Here is an 18,733-nt window from a genome sequence, read left to right on the forward strand (position 1 = left end):
AATATCTTAACAATAAGGACCAAACTAATCTAAACATGACACTTCATTATTGTATGGAGGATAACCAAGTTTAATACACATCATGCATCTATGTATTTCCCATGTTTCCATGCAAAAATATCTCCTTTCCCTCTTCTTCTAAATTCTCGGCCATAAGGCCTTTCCCCCACCAACAATTCTCATTTCAAGCTTAGAAATACATTCCTCATTCCTCTCATACCTCCCAAAGAACTCAAGGAAAATTTCACCACTTATCCTTCCAAAAATTCGTGAACTAGGGTGTTCACCAAGATTTTTCATCAAAGATCATCATCATTGGTAAGATCTCACAAGCTAAGTTGATTTAAAACATCTTTAAACTTAAATCACTCCTCTTACCACCTCAAATTCGTGACCATGCTCCCTAGAACTCATTAAGATTCGAAGATCACTTCAAGAAGCTAGCTAGAGTCATAACTTACACCACCTTCTTCTTATCTTCATCAAAACAGAAATCCAAACCCCAAGGTGAGTTCATACCCACCTTGTTTTTGGTTTTTACTTGTTTTTGGGGGAGAATACAAGTTAATTTGTGTATATCTATGTGTATATGCATGATTATGTGTGATTTCCTTGAAACATTTGGTGATTATGTGTGATTTCTTCACTAATCTACAAATATGTTAAGAAACTTGAAGTGTATCACTTGGATCTTTACATGAATCTTGAGAGAAGTATGTTTTATCAAACATAATACATGTGAACTAGTATATACTGGATTTATACACTTGATATAGCAAAAATGAGTGTTGTGGTTAGAGTTCTATAAACTAAACTCACAAAACAGCATTTGACAGAAAAGTTTTGGTCCAATCTCGGACTGTTTTGACCATTCAAATGGAAGTATTTTTCAAAACTGTTTTACATGGATATAGTTCAAGTTTATACCTTTAAAATGACTACTCGCACGTTTTCATACGATTTTGCTACAATTTTTGGCGAATTTTACAAAACTGCCTATCATATTTGAAATAATTTCGGACCAGCCTGTGAAGATGAGTAATTTCACACTAGTTTGAAGCCATCAAAAATTATGAAAAAAATTGAGAACAAAGTAGACAAAATTTGCAAACTTATAAAATTTACGGATCCAGATTTCGACTTACGATGAGTTTTCTACAAATTTTCTAAAAACTAGTTCGGAGAAGCCAAAAACCAGAAAAATATGTATTTTCACAAAACCAAGCCAAAAATGATATTTTTGACAAAAAAAAATGGATTTAAAATGCTATTTTTATCACAAAGTAGTCATCAACACAAGTTTTTAACAAAATTGGAGATTAAAGTGTTATTCTTACAAAAATTGGGCCTTAATTGTAAATTTTTGGCTTATTGGGCCAAGAACATCATTTTTACAAAAAGAAGGGTTTTTTATATCAACTTTGTAAATAATCAAGCTAAAATAAACAAAACAATAACAAACGGGTTAAAAACGATATTCATATCCTTATTGGGCCTGGAAATAATAGACACGTATAGTGAGCCTTACTGGTCCACTTACATGTTTATTGGGTCTGAGAATGGGTTTTATATGTGTTCTTCTTTTTATGCTATTTTAGTGAATACTTGAACTAAAACCAATGATAAACCAACAAATGGATTTAAAATGATCATTTTCTAGGTTATTGGGCCTTAGTGATCCATTTCTATGTGTGATAGGTCCTGTATACTATTTGCATGTTTATTGGGCCTTATTGACCCATTAACATGTGCGACGGATCTTGGATACTATTTGTGTGCTATTTGGGCCTGTAAATACTTCATATGTGAAATGGGCCTTAGTTGTCCTGTCATATATATTTCGGGCCCATTTTATATAATCTCATTCCATTTGGGTCTTGAAATGATTTACATGTATAGCGACGCCTTAGTGGTTCACTTACATGGATCATTGGTCCTAGAATGAGTTTATACATTTTTCTTCGCGTAAATTCGATTAAGGATCTAGCGAGTTTTTATCGGTTGACACCTATTAAGTGTATGATCGTAGCCTGTAGTTATAACCAGAGTCTCCTGAAGGGAGAACAGGGATTTGTGTATAGATCTATACGGGGTTGACACCCCACACCTCAGCTGTTCGCTACAGTTAGACTTACTCAGTCTAGGGTGACGAAAACCTTATTCTATTTTCCGTCGGCGTCCAACGACGCCAAGACACGTGAAATTGTCATTATTTAGTATGGTTATGACGGCTCGCTTAGAGGAATTAACGTTATGAAGTTTAAGGAAGACATCGACATTTTTTTTAGGCAACGTCGGGTTGTCTGGGAACATTCTCTTTACGCGCTCTTACATCCTCTACATTCTCTTTACCTTTTTAGTCAAATAAACAATAACATACATGCATTAATACAAGATCTAACACAAACACACTAAACAATTTTTCAGAAAATATCGGATTTTCTGGTGGTTTTCAAAGTTATACAAATCATTTTCACAAACATGCTTATGAACTCACCAACATTTTTATGTGGACCGTTTTCAAAATAACTTGTATTCTCAGGATACCGTTGAAGCAGGATGAACGAAACAAACTAATGGATATTGTGTGATATTTTGTTTCATCATACTCTTACTATTTTGGCATGTAATATTCAAATACATTACTCGATGTAAACAATGAATGTTGTAATATTATATGTGTGATGATGATGATGTTATGTTTCAATTATATTCACTGTAATGATATTTCAAGATGAAGTCACGCACAAGCCCCCGGACGTTTCCGCCGTCTGGTTCGGGGTTGTGACAATATTCATGGGCGAAAAAATTGGCTTCAGTTGCAAACGAAGGAAATAGATTCATGGGTGTCTTTCATCTTTTGGAGCATCAATTATCTTTAATGGGTCTCCAACCGAAGAATTCGACAACACAAAAGGAGTGTAACACCGTAAATTTCAAGACAAAATTTTCATTTAAAATAATCATTTTACTCTTAGAAACACTTGTTTAAAATCTTATTCATAGTCGATTTACAAAACATAACTCCATTTTCACTTGCATAGAAAACCAGCATCCTCCAAAATATGACTCTTTCTCTGGTGTGTACAATCAAGCCGGTGCCGTCCCGTGATACTAAAAGAAACCTGAAAAACATCAAACAAAACACTGTAAGCACGAAGCTTAGTGAGTTCCCCAAAATACCACACATAACATATATTAGCCACTCGAGGCTATAACTCTGTGGGTCCGTGCACCCAAACTCTGTGAACCCTCAGGTTCTAACTCTGGGAACCTTTCGGTTCCAACTCTATAAACATGCACAGCATAAATCACATAGAAATAATGCAGTACAACACATCACGTACATATAGCATACAAATACTCTAATCACATAACTCTGGTTACCTACTCAAGGTAAAGTATAGTGAGAAGACTCACCTGGCAAGCAGGAAGTAGATATCCCCACACTTGAATCTCGAACTCGCCACCGCCTAACACGTAAGGCAAATACTCTCATGAATATAACTCTCGAGACTAGAATAAATCCTCTCATAACACCCTCTTATGGTTAAAAGACTATTTTACCTCTCTCTTGGCCCAAAGGCCACATCGCTGACCAAACCCTAAAAGTCAACGGCCAACCCTTGGTCGAAATCAAAGTCCTCAGTCTAAGTCAACCCCTGACTGACCCTACTCGCCGAGTCAACCCTGTGACTCGTCGAGTTCCCATAATCAGAACTTTATTCAATCTGCGACCTAACTCGCCGAGTCACCCCGAGACTCGCCGAGTCCAACAACTCTGAGTCCACTCGCACTCGACTCACCGAGTCATCCCTCGACTCACCGATTCTCGGCTCAACCAGAGAATATTTGGGACTCTTCGACAAGACTCGTCGAGTCCAAGGCTATCTTCAACCTACTCGCCGAGTTGTTCTTCCAACTCGTCGAGTTCCAGGCCATCTTCAAGCAACTCGTCGAGTCGACCCATGTGACTCGCCGAGTACCACCGTTCTGAATCCATTCAGAAGCACTCCAGGCCATGCAATTGATCCAAAACATAGATCTAGCCTCCTACAACCCATTCATCACGTAAAGTGGCAAACTTTACGTGAATCCAAAGAGATCTAAGCCGTTTGCACATTGGGGCTAGGGTTTGGGACATGTAAGCTTCACTAAACACTCCAACACAGGGACTTTCATGCTCTCTGATTCTTCTCCCTTCCAGATCTGAGGTAGCAACCTCAGATCTAACCTTTAGACTTCCCATTTCATCCATAGACAATTTCTCACAAACCCCAAAATGAAGAAACAACATAACAACAGGTCAATAACGAGATATTACCTCTAAGTGATGCCCCAACTGCAATGAAATTCGAATCCAAGAAAATCCCCTTGCTCCAAGCCTTCAATCTTCCCAAAATTCCTTCAACCATTACTTCTCCAAGCTCCAATCCACTCAACAATGGTGCTTCTCCGTGATTTAGGGTTTTCTGGGGCTCAAGGGGTGATAAAGAGGCTGGGAGGAAAACATAGTGATCTTTATATAAGGCTCAACCCCGAGAATTAGGGTTTTCTCCACTCAGCGCCTATTCGCCGAGTCCATTACACTGACTCGCCGAGTCGGCCACTTAACACGCGACCAGGTCGCGACTCTACTCGCCGAGTCCGCACATGGACTCGCCGAGTCACTCTTTCCCAATTTACTCTTTTAGCCCTTCAACTCTACTCTTGATATTTCGGGATGTTACAATTCTCCCCCACTTAAATTAGGCTTCGCCCTCGAAGCCTACAACAACTCAACTCCAGAAATACTCCCACAACGTGCCACCTGGCCTTAATCGGACCCGCTCTTACAAGGCATACCCATCGAAACTCGAACACACTTTCCCTTTCCTTACGGTGTCCTGACCACTGTCTCGAACCGGGCACCGGATGTACCCTCAGATAACCACACTCAACGATCCGAGAATTACCCATGAAGCATCACTGATCCAAATCTCAACAATCACTTGACCCATAAAGGTTAGAAGCCATGAACCATCGGATCCCCGATCCAAATCCCATCCTATCCAATTCGTGACGACAGAAAGGCCCACTCTTCAATCCCAGAGCAAATCTCATGAGTTCTCTTCTTGCACTCAAGCACCCAAGCCGCACCAACCTTCGCACTCTCGGGTTAGGAGAACCCGTCGCACTGATGACATCTCTAACGTCCCCAGGAGACACCACCACTACGCACACGACCCTTGATCAGAATCAAGCTGGGAGTCCCAGACTCCATCCCTACATCCATCCTGAGACTCTTGGCTCTACACCCGCGGAATCCCTTCCGCATCCTCAGCAGACATCCCATCATGATGTCATTCCATACCACTGTCACAGACACAATGTTCGACCATCAGACTCCACATCATCCATTCTCACTACAACTTCCACTTCCACGAATCGACACTTTCCTCAGCAAATGAGGGTCCGACACTTCCTCCCATACAACAACACAAAGGGTGGCATACCAATGCACTAATGATGGCTGTTGAAATAGGATAACTCAACCAAGGATAAATACGTGCCGCAACACCCTCCGAAATCTAATACACATGCCCGAAGCATGTCTTTGAGCGTCTGAATCGTTCACTCCCTCTGAGGTGTCCTCCGACATCATCAGGATAAGCTCTAGCTCATCACATATCCCTCTTCGAGACTGGGCATCAGGTCAGCTTTTGACTCCACAGTTGAGCCTCCAAAGGTCACCCAAATCATGATCCAAATATCCCACTAACTTCCTCCCCGTGACCACTATCCCGGCCCCGTGACACGCAAGTCAGGAAATTCTCTTTTCCTTATGCAAGAAAGTACAATCCAACCGAGGATCGTCTCCACTCTGATCTCTGGATTCTGCTGCGCATATCCCTTGCCATCTCACCACATTCCCCGACAGAGACGGGGACCCCAGTCTCACCCCCGGTCCAACATCCAGGCTCCAAAAACTCAATACTAGGGCTACTCAAGCCCAAAACTCTTCCACATCATACACTGATCGGAGAACATTCCATCATCACACTCTCTTGCCATCTAGTGAGCACTACGGCTCCCCGCGGTATCACAACACCCTCTGACTAGTGAGTACTACGGCTCCCCGCAGTATCACAACACCCTCTGACTAGTGAGTACTACGGCTCTCCGCAGTATCACAACACCCTCTGACTAGTGAGTACTACAGCTCTCCGCAGTATCACAACACCCTCTGACTAGTGAGTACTACGGCTCTCCGCAGTATCACAACACCCTCTGACTAGTGAGTACTACGGCTCCCCGCAGTATCACAACACCCTCTGACTCCACTAGCTCGTGCTCCACAGACTATCATAGGCGGCTACCCATACTCGTCTCGAATATTCATCACAAACTCTGGAGGCAATCGTCATAACAGATGCCCACCCTTGCGAAGATCCACTCTCCCAAGTAATCTCCCTGGATGCCCATACTCAAAGGGCTATCACTAGTTCCATAGATACCTGATATACCACAAGTCGTCTCAACTCAAGATTCGCGAATAACTTCGAAATTAAGATATCAATACCCGGATACCTCGGAACACCCCCACCGAACATCACAAGATCCTGCCACAACCACAGATCTCCTGCCCCAAGCACCATATAGATGCAATAATACATTCCCTCTGAACCCCATAACTAGATCTTCATTTTTCCCAAGTTGCAACTTCGGTGTATTCAATTTCTCAATTGCAATACGAAGAAACACTAACGCTACGAAATACACTGATAGTTCTCCGAAACCCTTTTTTCCCACCGCTCAAAATCCAAACAAGGATACGCATACCGACCCGGGAGTTGGCTGCCCAATCATTCTTTATCTACTTGCCCCAACACCGACCAATACCAGATTCCTGACTAATAAACACCTGTCGTGGAGACATTCATCCTTTTCAAACAAGTACTTCCCGCATTAACTCACTCTGACCCCTTTCCTCGATCACCGACATCTCTGGTCTCATGATTTCTTACCGCATATCTATATACTCCACTTATACCTGCTCTTGACAAATCTCTGCTTTCTTACATACGGCACCCGGTTCTCCCCCACTTAGGGTTCGAACCATTACCAAATAGCACGCAACTAACCCATAACTATATTCTCCAACAAAATCGCACCTGCCCCCGGAAAGTGCTACACAACGCCCGATAATCCCCCCTTAAGGAAATGAATCGACCTCATATACTCTGAACCTCTGGTGAACTCCTCAAGAACTTCTCGCTGATACCACTACCGTACACCCGACTAAACTCAATTAGGTATAGCGTGGCCCTTGACTATCTTAGTCCCAACTGACTATCTGCTCATGATAGATCACTGCCTCGCGGCACACATGCTACCTGATACTCTGGTGGGAAATCATCGTCAATGACGACCTGTAGGGTTTACCCCTAAACCCAAAACTAAAACATCATGCTCCTCATTCATTTTTTTTTCACACGTTCATAATCAGTACCTCCCCGATCATAGGAGGTGACATCTCCTTTATCGACTGATTGCCCAAATCAGATCGAAATTATCCCTTCTCACTGACTCCTTACTAAAATACTCTGAGGGGCTCTCAATCCCCCTCTCAAGGGACGCCTCATCGAACTTACTCATAACCGAATAACCAGAGAACCACAAACATCCTTCACTACGACCCATGGTACTCATTCAATGACATCTCTTCTCAATATGCCCCGGTGTATGGTACCCTAACCATAACATCACTCCCCAATCCGCTCCGATGTATGGTACCCGGACCATAACATCACTCCTCAATCCGCTCCGATGTATGGTACTCGAACCATAACATCACTCCTCAATCTACTCTGATGTATGGTACCCGAACCATAACATCACTCCTCAATCTACTCTGATGTATGGTACTCGAACCATAACATCACTTCCTCAATCTGCTCTGATGTATGGTACCCGAACCATAACATCACTCCTCAATCTGCTCTGATGTATGGTACTCGAACCATAACATCACTTCCTCAATATGCTCTGATGTATGGTACCCGAACCATAACATCACTCCTCAATCCGCTCCTTAGAACCTTCAGAATACTCCCTGTATCAAGTATGGGTCCTCTGCTTTCAGTAGTACGGGCCCATACTACCTGCCACATCTACCCATACTTTCCATACGGACCATCCCAGAGCTTCTAAGTAGCTGCTCGACCTGCCCTTTCACTAATCCCATCGCGCGTGCTCGCTCCCCAGCGAAATTCTCTACTCTGCAAGCGCACTCATCTAGCTAGGGTTACTCCCTAGGCTCTTCCATTGTCCTCCCCTTCTTTGCTATCAGCTGCTGAAGAGCTCCTAATGATGCCAGCCATCTACCTCCTGAATATCGTCATATTCACTTGGTAGCTGACTCCCATCATCGAGAGTTCCACAGCACAAAGCAAGCAGCATTCGAGCATCGAAGAATACATAGGACTCCCTCTCTGTGATAACTCCACCTTCTCGGCTCATCCTCGAAAGTACCACCAAACTCTGTAACTCTACCCCTCATGGGTTCTAACTGGATACTCTCACTCATCACATACTCAAAAGCATAACACATATAACAACGAGTCCTAGGCTAAGGCATCACAAATCAGGCCACTCTAGTCCTAACATATGAAATACCTAGCCTGTCTCTAGCATGCAATAATATCTCATAAAGTGCATCATAAATATCTCATAACACAAAATAAGGGTATCTTGGGAAATCACCTTTCGGGCTCTGGCTGATTGTACACACTGCTCTTTCTTGCTTCCTCTTTGAACCCTTATTCGTTTTTAGAAAATTATTTCCTTAAAACTTTTCTTACTTCCTCAGTTTGAGTCCAGATTTACCCGAAGGCGCATCCGAATCCCTCAAACCAAGGCTCTGATACCAACTTGTAACACCGTAAATTTCAAGACAAAATTTTCATTTAAAATAATCATTTTACTCTTAGAAACACTTGTTTAAAATCTTATTCATAGTCGATTTACAAAACATAACTCCATTTTCACTTGCATAGAAAACCAGGATCCTCCAAAATATGACTCTTTCTCTGGTGTGTACAATCAAGCCGGTGCCGTCCCGTGATACTAAAAGAAACCTAAAAAACATCAAACAAAACACTGTAAGCACGAAGCTTAGTGAGTTCCCCAAAATACCACACATAACACATATTAGCCACTCGAGGCTATAACTCTGTGGGTCCGTGCACCCAAACTCTGTGAACCCTCAGGTTCTAACTCTGGGAACCTTTCGGTTCCAACTCTATAAACATGCACAGCATAAATCACATAGAAATAATGCAGTACAACACATCACGTACATATAGCATACAAATACTCTAATCACATAACTCTGGTTACCTACTCAAGGTAAAGTATAGTGAGAAGACTCACCTGGCAAGCAGGAAGTAGATATCCCCACACTTGAATCTCGAACTCGCCACCGCCTAACACGTAAGGCAAATACTCTCATGAATATAACTCTCGAGACTAGAATAAATCCTCTCATAACACCCTCTTATGGTTAAAAGACTATTTTACCTCTCTCTTGGCCCAAAGGCCACATCGCTGACCAAACCCTAAAAGTCAACGGCCAACCCTTGGTCGAAATCAAAGTCCTCAGTCTAAGTCAACCCCTGACTGACCCTACTCGCCGAGTCAACCCTGTGACTCGTCGAGTTCCCATAATCAGAACTTTATTCAATCTGCGACCTAACTCGCCGAGTCACCCCGAGACTCGCCGAGTCCAACAACTCTGAGTCCACTCGCACTCGACTCACCGAGTCATCCCTCGACTCACCGATTCTCGGCTCAACCAGAGAATATTTGGGACTCTTCGACAAGACTCGTCGAGTCCAAGGCTATCTTCAACCTACTCGCCGAGTTGTTCTTCCAACTCGTCGAGTTCCAGGCCATCTTCAAGCAACTCGTCGAGTCGACCCATGTGACTCGCCGAGTACCACCGTTACGAATCCATTCAGAAGCACTCCAGGCCATGCAATTGATCCAAAACATAGATCTAGCCTCCTACAACCCATTCATCACGTAAAGTGGCAAACTTTACGTGAATCCAAAGAGATCTAAGCCGTTTGCACATTGGGGCTAGGGTTTGGGACATGTAAGCTTCACTAAACACTCTAACACAGGGACTTTCATGCTCTCTGATTCTTCTCCCTTCCAGATCTGAGGTAGCAACCTCAGATCTAACCTCTAGACTTCCCATTTCATCCATAGACAATTTCTCACAAACCCCAAAATGAAGAAACAACATAACAACAGGTCAATAACGAGATATTACCTCTAAGTGATGCCCCAACTGCAATGAAATTCGAATCCAAGAAAATCCCCTTGCTCCAAGCCTTCAATCTTCCCAAAATTCCTTCAACCATTACTTCTCCAAGCTCCAATCCACTCAACAATGGTGCTTCTCCGTGATTTAGGGTTTTCTGGGGCTCAAGGGGTGATAAAGAGGCTGGGAGGAAAACATAGTGATCTTTATATAAGGCTCAACCCCGAGAATTAGGGTTTTCTCCACTCAGCGCCTATTCGCCGAGTCCATTACACTGACTCGCCGAGTCGGCCACTTAACACGCGACCAGGTCGCGACTCTACTCGCCGAGTCCGCACATGGACTCGCCGAGTCACTCTTTCCCAATTTACTCTTTTAGCCCTTCAACTCTACTCTTGATATTTCGGGATGTTACAGGAGTGAGACAAGGTGATCCTTTATCCCCCTTTCTTTTCATCATCACAATGGAAGGTTTGAATGTGGCACTTAAAAGTGTTTGGGAAAAAGAACTTGTACTTGAAGTTAATGTACCAAACAACGGTCTATCCATTTCCCACCTTTTCTATGATGATGATGTAATTTTTGTGGGTGAATGGCACAAAAAAATGTATTAAAAATCTTGCACGCATCCTTAAATGTTTTCACATTTGCTATGGTTTAAAGTTTAACTTCCGTAAGTCTAGACTATTGGGCATTGGAGTACTTGATGGGTTTTGAGCATTACATTAATCATATGGTGCACATGCTAACCCTAAAGCTTTGGATCTAGTTTATCTAGTTGTACATGCAATAATCATCCAAAGCTCATAAACCCTAAATCTAGCATACTATAATCGAAAATTAAGGTTTATATCTTACCTAGATTGTTATGTAGCAATAACAATCACAAAACTTCTTGATCTTGACTTCTGAAAGCTTAGTTCCTCAAATGTTGCCCCCCTAATGGAGTCACAAACACCATAAGCAACAAGATGAACAAGGAGAGAGGGAAGAGGCACCAAAAAAGTCCTAGGGTTTCTCTTAGAAGGTCAGGGATGTTTTTGGCTTGCCTAAGGGTTCCTTTTATACTTAGGCTTCTAGGGTTATCAACTAGGAAACCCTAATCCAACTGCTTAATCCTTAAGCAACCTAAAGACCCTTCCAGAAGGCCCTTGGATGATTTCTATATGGACCTCCATATAGAATTTGTCAATGCTTTCTTTATGGATCCTAAGCCCAACTTTGTAACTATCTTATAATTACAGTACCAGTACCCTTTACTTAATTAATCTATTTTAGCCACAAAATTAATTCTTAATTAATTCTTGACCAATATTAATTAAACAATATGATTTCTCCTTTAATATATTATTCTTATAATATATTAATAAATCATAAGTAATCCTCTTTCTCCTTAATTCATCCTATCAATTGCTATGGTGATGGCAACCCAAAAGGATAATGCTCATAATCGGGTCAAGTACATACGAAAATAGTTATGGACTTAGACACCTAATCCAACAGTACCCACATCCGATCTATATGAACAAGTACAAGTCTTAGGCTAATTAGAAGGAACCCTCCCATTCACTTATCTAGGAGTCCCAGTTGGAGCGAACATGTCATTGAAAAAACATTGGAGACCGATCATTGAGAAATTTCAATCAAGGTTGGCGACTTGGAAAGAAAAAAAGCAATATCATTTGGGGGATATTAACATCAATAAAATCAATCCAAAATAGTTTACCTATATATTAATTTCTCTCCTCAAAGCTCCGAATGGCATAGTTGAAGATTTGAAAAAGTTGAGGCGTATATTAATATGAAGTGGTGATGATTCAAAATAGAGAATTTATTGGTTCTCTTGGGAAAAGATTGTAGCTTCATAAAGACAAAACTGCAAATTTAGTCCCTGTGGTATTCAAAAAACTTTGGATAGGGTCAAAAAAGTTTTCAACTTGCATGGAAGTTCGAAAATCAAGGTTTTTCTGGGTTTTTGGTCCAAAAAAACTTAAAAAGATGGTTATGCCCTTTTTATTTCTTTTTCCCTTTTTCTATAAATATTTTAATGATATATTCACTTTAAAAAAAAACGAATTTCCCACCCTTACCTCACCGTACTCTCTCTCTCTCTATCTCTCTCTCTCTCTCTCTCTCTCATTTCAATGGTTGAACTATCTAACACCAAACATTAAACATGGTGAATTTTCTGATGATGAAGATAAAGTTATATGTATCCTCTTTGCTAGCATTGGTAGTAGGTACACTTTCTTTTTCAAGATTCTGTATTAAGGGCGATTTTGTGGTATTTAGCATGCAAAAATGGAGATTTTTGTCAAGATCTCTCATATGTGAACATATATGCAGAAATCTAAAAGTTTGAATAACTTAATGTGCAGGTGGTCAATAATGGCAGCCCAGTTATCAACAGACAATGATATCAAGAGCTACTGGAACACAAATTGAAGAAGAAGATGATGAATAGCTTAATCACCCTACCCGAACTTAGAAAACCTCTTCAACATCTTCAATGTTTCGGTTCTTTAACAAACTACAGCTACCCATCACAATCGATTTTTCAAAATAGTAATATCAATGTTAATGCTCCATTATCATCATCAATATCGTTTTCTGCATTATATTTGTACAGTACAAATACTTCTAGCTACCATGATCAAAACTTATCTATCCCATCTAGCCCTAGAGTTAATGCTGCTAATCGTCTACATCCAGTTCTCCAATCATAAGATCATGGATTTCTCGGTCTGCTTTCCACGGAGACTTACCAGTAGGAGGTAAAAGACAGTTCTACCCTTGTCTTCTTTAGAGGTGATCAAACTAGTTGTAGTTTTATTTTCGATGGGAGCTGCCATTATGAGTATCATAGTACTATTGGTGTATATGATCAACATCGTAACAACTTGAGTGATTCTTACAAGGAATTTGGTGGGCATTATGATAAGGAAAAAGGGTATTATGAAGATTCTTCATTAGACTCCAGTCTTGAGGAGATCAAGCAGATGAGAGAGAAAGAGTCAAAGAGGGAGAGAGAGAGAGAGAGAGAGAGAGAGAGAGAGAGAGAGAGAGAGAGAGAGAGAGTACCGTGGGTGGGGGGTGGGGGTGGAAAATTCTTTTTTTTTTCTTTTTTTTTTTTAAAAGTCAAAATAGCATTAAAATACTTATAGAAAAAGGGAAAAGAAATCAAAAGGACATAAACGTCTTTTTAAGTTTTTTTGGACTAAAAACCGAGAAAAACCTTGATTTTGGATCTTCCATGCAAGTTGAAAACTTTTGGATCCTATCCAAAGTTTTTTGAATATCACAGGGACCAAATTTGCAGTTTTATCCTTCATAAAAGAAAGGTGGGCTTGGGGTTGGAAGTCTAATGGCACAAAAGATATCTTTCTGAATAAATGGTGGTGACGATTAAAGATAGAAAAAGATAATCTATGGAAGAAATATATAGATAACATACATGTAAAGAAATCTATTCTAGGTGCTTGGTGCAACAAAATAAGTATGCCTAAGTTTCAACTTGACCCCAACATGTTGCTCTCGGTAATCACTCATTCTAATATGGATGCCTTATTTTGGAAAAATATCCGGTGCGGAAGTATAACTCTTCAAGAAATATTCCCAAGACTGTATGAGTTACAAAATAAAAAATGATGCTTATTCAGTGAAAGAATCTGTAACTCGACCTTGCCGTGGCAATGGAAATCTCAATTAAGAGGCTCGACAGATCTCCTTAAGCTATCAAATTTATGTTCCTTAATCTCAAGTCTTCCTAGTTCGACTATAATAATGGGGTTTCGATCTAATCCAAACACAAATGGCAAGTACTCGGAGCACAACGAGAAGATTAATTGACTCACAATCCAAAAGTTTTGGTGGACCTCAGATCTGTTGGGATAAAGGAATTCCCATAAATGTGAGATGCTTCGTATAGAGGGTTGTGCAGTATAGATTACCGCTAGCTAGCAACTTAGCATAAGTGGGTATTTTAGTCCAAAACTGTTTATGCTCCTTGTGTGGGATTGAATTGGAGACCGAAGACCATCTTCTAATTTGTTGTAACATGGCATATGAGGCTCGTGATTGGGTATTCAAGTGGTGTGGCATTCCGAGTAGTTAATTCTCAACGGTGTCAGAATTCATAGATTTCAAGGTGGCACGGGGTCACTGTCCACAGAAAAGGAGCAAGCTAGCTTAATGTCATTCTCTTTTGTATTCTTTGGTATACGTGGCTAGCAAGGAACAACAAGATCTTCAATAATCATGGCACACCTCCAACCAAGATCACGGATAATGTCATCTCCCAAGCATACGTTAGGATTAAATATAGAAATTCTATCAGATGTGGTAGTTGGGTAGATCGGAGTGTCTCTCCATTTTTATAATCTTGATCAATTGTAAACAATATTTGTACTTTATCACGCCCCACCTGTTGGCCACTTGCTAATCGTGGTGGCATTTTAATGTTATATATATTTACCGTTTCCAAAAACACTCATAATAATTACTTACTCAAAATCAACTTTTTTTTTTTTTCGTTGATACTAATATGTCGTTTACTAAATACCATTTTTTTGTTGTTATGAATAGTTGATTTGTAATTCTTTCCAATTTACCAAAATCATTTTCTTTTCCATTTTCTTTTCTTTCAGAAGCTCCAACTAAGTCATAATCACGACTTCTTTTATTTATTTTACATAGTATCGATAACAATAACCTAACTCATGCTAATTAAATATCTTTATTATCATGATTACATAATAGTAGATTTTAAGGATAATATTTATAAAACATATTTATTGTTTGTCCTTGGTTTTGAAATATATATTTATATATGTGTTTTTATAATTAATTGAATGTTCTTCTTTTAAAATATTTTTTTATTATTGTTAATGTGTATATGTATTAATCTTTAAAATATATGTGTTAAGATTTATTATTGTTTGTAAATTTATTATTAATTATTGTGATTTTTATAGTCCGTGTTATTTTACTTTATGAACTATATAGTATACGGATTATAACTTTGCAATTTGTTGATTCGAAGAGATGAAATAAAATTTTTAATTTTAGACAATCATGTAAACTTATCAATAGTATATATAATGTTGTATTAACAAAGTCTTTGGAGATTGGTGATCCACGACAATTCTTTAACATATGTCAATAACTTTTTATTATCGTAGATTAAATTACTTAATTATTTGTTATTTCAATTGTATTTCACTATAAATAAATTAAATGACATATAGTGACACATATTTTTTGTGGCATATGGTTAATGTGCCACTATAAATGGTTTTTGTGACACTTATTATATACCGTTAAAAAATTAATACATTTAATGATACTTAATTTTTTGTATCACTAAATTTCATAGTTATCAATGGCATAATGACTAGATATACCACTAAAACTTTTTTTATTTATTAAAAATACCGTATAAATAATTCTTATAATTACTAAAATATTTAATTATAATATTAACAATTTATTTTATATTTCTCGTTTAAATCTATTATTACATATTGGAAATTTATTATGTTAATACTTTTAAATTTTGATTTTGTTGTTTTATTATTTTGAAAACCAAAACCGATTTTTACTTGGGATTAATTTATAATTTCCATTAATTTATCTATTTTCTTGTTTAAAAAAGGGATTCAAACATAATAATTGCTGATTAATTAAATTTAACAATAAAAACAAAATTATTAATTATAACCATCGAATATCCATGTAATGTTTTTCTATTCAATTTTATGTAGATTTTTTATTTAATTAAAATATCAAAAGAAAAAAAATCAGTGAATCCAAACTTAACGGATGACTCAAGCGTGGCCCCACTTATCCATCCTATCTCAACCACACCACCACTTTCTCTTATCGATTTCTCGTCTATTGTTCAATAACTCCCGATAAATTAGAATCCCGTGAAAAAACTAAGAACTAGTACATAAAACAAAAACCACACTTACAATTAAAATAATGATACGCACAACCCTCTCTTCGTCGACGATGATCTAAATACACTATCACCACCCTCTCTTCGTCGTCGTCGGACCATCACGCCGTCGTCGGCCTGTGGGTTGCTGCTTTCGCGATCATCGTTGCTTCCGATCGCCGCCACTTCCTCGATAGCCGCCACTTCCTCGATCGTCACCGTTGCATCCTTAATCGGTGTCACTTCTTCGATCGACACCGCTTCCTCGATCACCGCCTCTTCCTCGATAGTCGCCACTTCCTCGATCGTCACCGCTGCATCCTCAATCAGTGTCGCTTCTTTGATTGGCGCCGCTTCCTCGATCACCGCCGCTTCCTCGATAGCCACCACTTCCTTGATCGTCGCCGATGCATCCTCAAACTCACGGTTAGGTATTTTTGCTGCTCAAATAAGCTTATTTACAAATTTCATCTTTTGGTAAAATTGAAGTTGTATACTACTTGATTTGTTGCAAAATCATTGCCCAAACTGCTAGGGTTTATAAATTTTTTGAGAGGATGCCAATAGTACCCTTAAAAGTTCAATAATTTTCGATTATTAGAACCGTTGATTGCATTTTGACTTTCTCAAATAAGCGTATTTACAAATTCCATCTTCATTTCTTTGTCACAATCTGTGACACCATTAGATCATCTAAGAATTTATTACTTGTTATTTGAGAGGTCCCTGGTCCATTAAAAACATACCAACAATTGTTACAGTTTAAAAATACAATAAATTTTACAATTCTACATATGTTAGAAATATGACTAAATAAGAGAATTTATGATTATCACTAACTTATTTGACTATCTTGATCCATATAGATGATGACAATTCTATCTTAGATGGATAATTTGTATTTCTTTTACGATTGTATTTGTGAAATATGAGTAATATCATGCTTAGTCCCAATCCTTTAACACAGAGAGGTGTGATAAATTTGCTTTGTGTTTTATTGCTTCATTTTTATATAATTTTGTTTATTATCTGAATCATCATCTAGTATCTGTTGATGTTATTTTTCAGGGGCTTAATAAGTCACTGATTGAAAATAGTGCAATCACCCTGGGTAGACTTGCATTGGTTTTTCCTGAGCTTGTATCACCTCACATGGAGCATTTCATGCAAGCATGGTGTATTGCTTTAGCCATGTAAGTCCCAAATTTTTTACAAATTCAACCTATCTTATATATTTTACTTAAATATCATTTGACATACTTAAATTTCTTAATGTTAACATGATTCAGGATGATATTGAAAAGGAGGATGCTTTTTGAGGTCTATGTGCAATGGTATGCATATCTGTTTTTGTTTGGTTTTGACTTTTGAAGCAGAAACTTATGTATGTTTGGTTTTGTTTTGTTTTTCAGGTGAAAGTGAACCCATCATGGGCTTTAAGTTCACTTGTTTTCTTATGTAGAGCCATTGCTAGTTGGCATGTAAGTTTTTTTTTTTTCAACCATTCTTATTCTTCAAAACACACACACATCTACTTATATTATTTTGACATACACTTGGCACTTGCAGGAAATTAGAAGCGAGGAGCTATACAATGATGTTTTGTAGGTGCTCCTTGGTTATAAACAGGTATGAATATCATCTTTCTCTTTTTTTCATTAATAGTTTTTTTACCCATAATAGCAATCTATCTACATTTCTCTACTCGTATCAGCAATTTACACCTAATTGCAATACTTACATTTTGGCTATACAAACATGGGCGATGTGCTTTATATGTTACATATTGGTATTAATGGTTAAACGATTTAAGTATATTACTTGTTATTATGGTAAATGATTAATTTACTGTTAACATGTTTCACGTTATGTATTGCTATTATTACGTATAACATAAAGTATATTATTGTAAAAAGACTAAAATACTTGTTATTTCCAACAATTTGCTTTATTATTATATTTAATTTTTTTTATTGTATGTATGACAAATACTAAAGAATGGAGCATGGGAGCAGTGTATGTCAACTTTGGAACCACCTGTAAAAGAGAGGCTCTCAAAATATAAAGTATAGTTGTGAGTTAAGTTGGTTGGGTTGGGTTTTTTAAAGTATGACATAACAATTTATTCAAGCTATCATGTTTTTGTTTTTTATTTTTATATGCATGTTTTAACTTTTGTTCATTACTTTATGTTTAGCATGTAGTTCGACATATTTGATATTTACCTATATATTCAATTCAAAAAGTTAAAAAGATATTGATGAAAAACAATGAAACTTTGATTAGTGTCAATGTGCTTCAATTTAATTATTCATTTTATTTTATATTATAGATGAAATTGTATTATGCCAAATCAAACTGTCACTAAAATTTGAATATATGTAACTAAAAGTAGCTTGAATTTTTTAAATCACATGAGCTTTAATGGCACAAAATATATACCACAAAAAAATTTCTTCTGTTGTGACACATAAAAAAATGTCACT

General features: G+C 38.4%; 1 pseudogene; it reads left to right on the top strand.

Moving 5' to 3' along the window:
- Positions 1 to 12,307: 12,307 nt before the first annotated feature.
- LOC145006853 (uncharacterized) lies at positions 12,308 to 18,429 on the top strand (annotated as a pseudogene).
- Positions 18,430 to 18,733: the final 304 nt, after the last annotated feature.

Source organism: Lactuca saligna, chromosome 7 (assembly GCF_052625555.1).
Source record: "Lactuca saligna cultivar CGN05327 chromosome 7, ASM5262555v1, whole genome shotgun sequence".
NCBI lineage: Eukaryota > Viridiplantae > Streptophyta > Magnoliopsida > Asterales > Asteraceae > Lactuca > Lactuca saligna.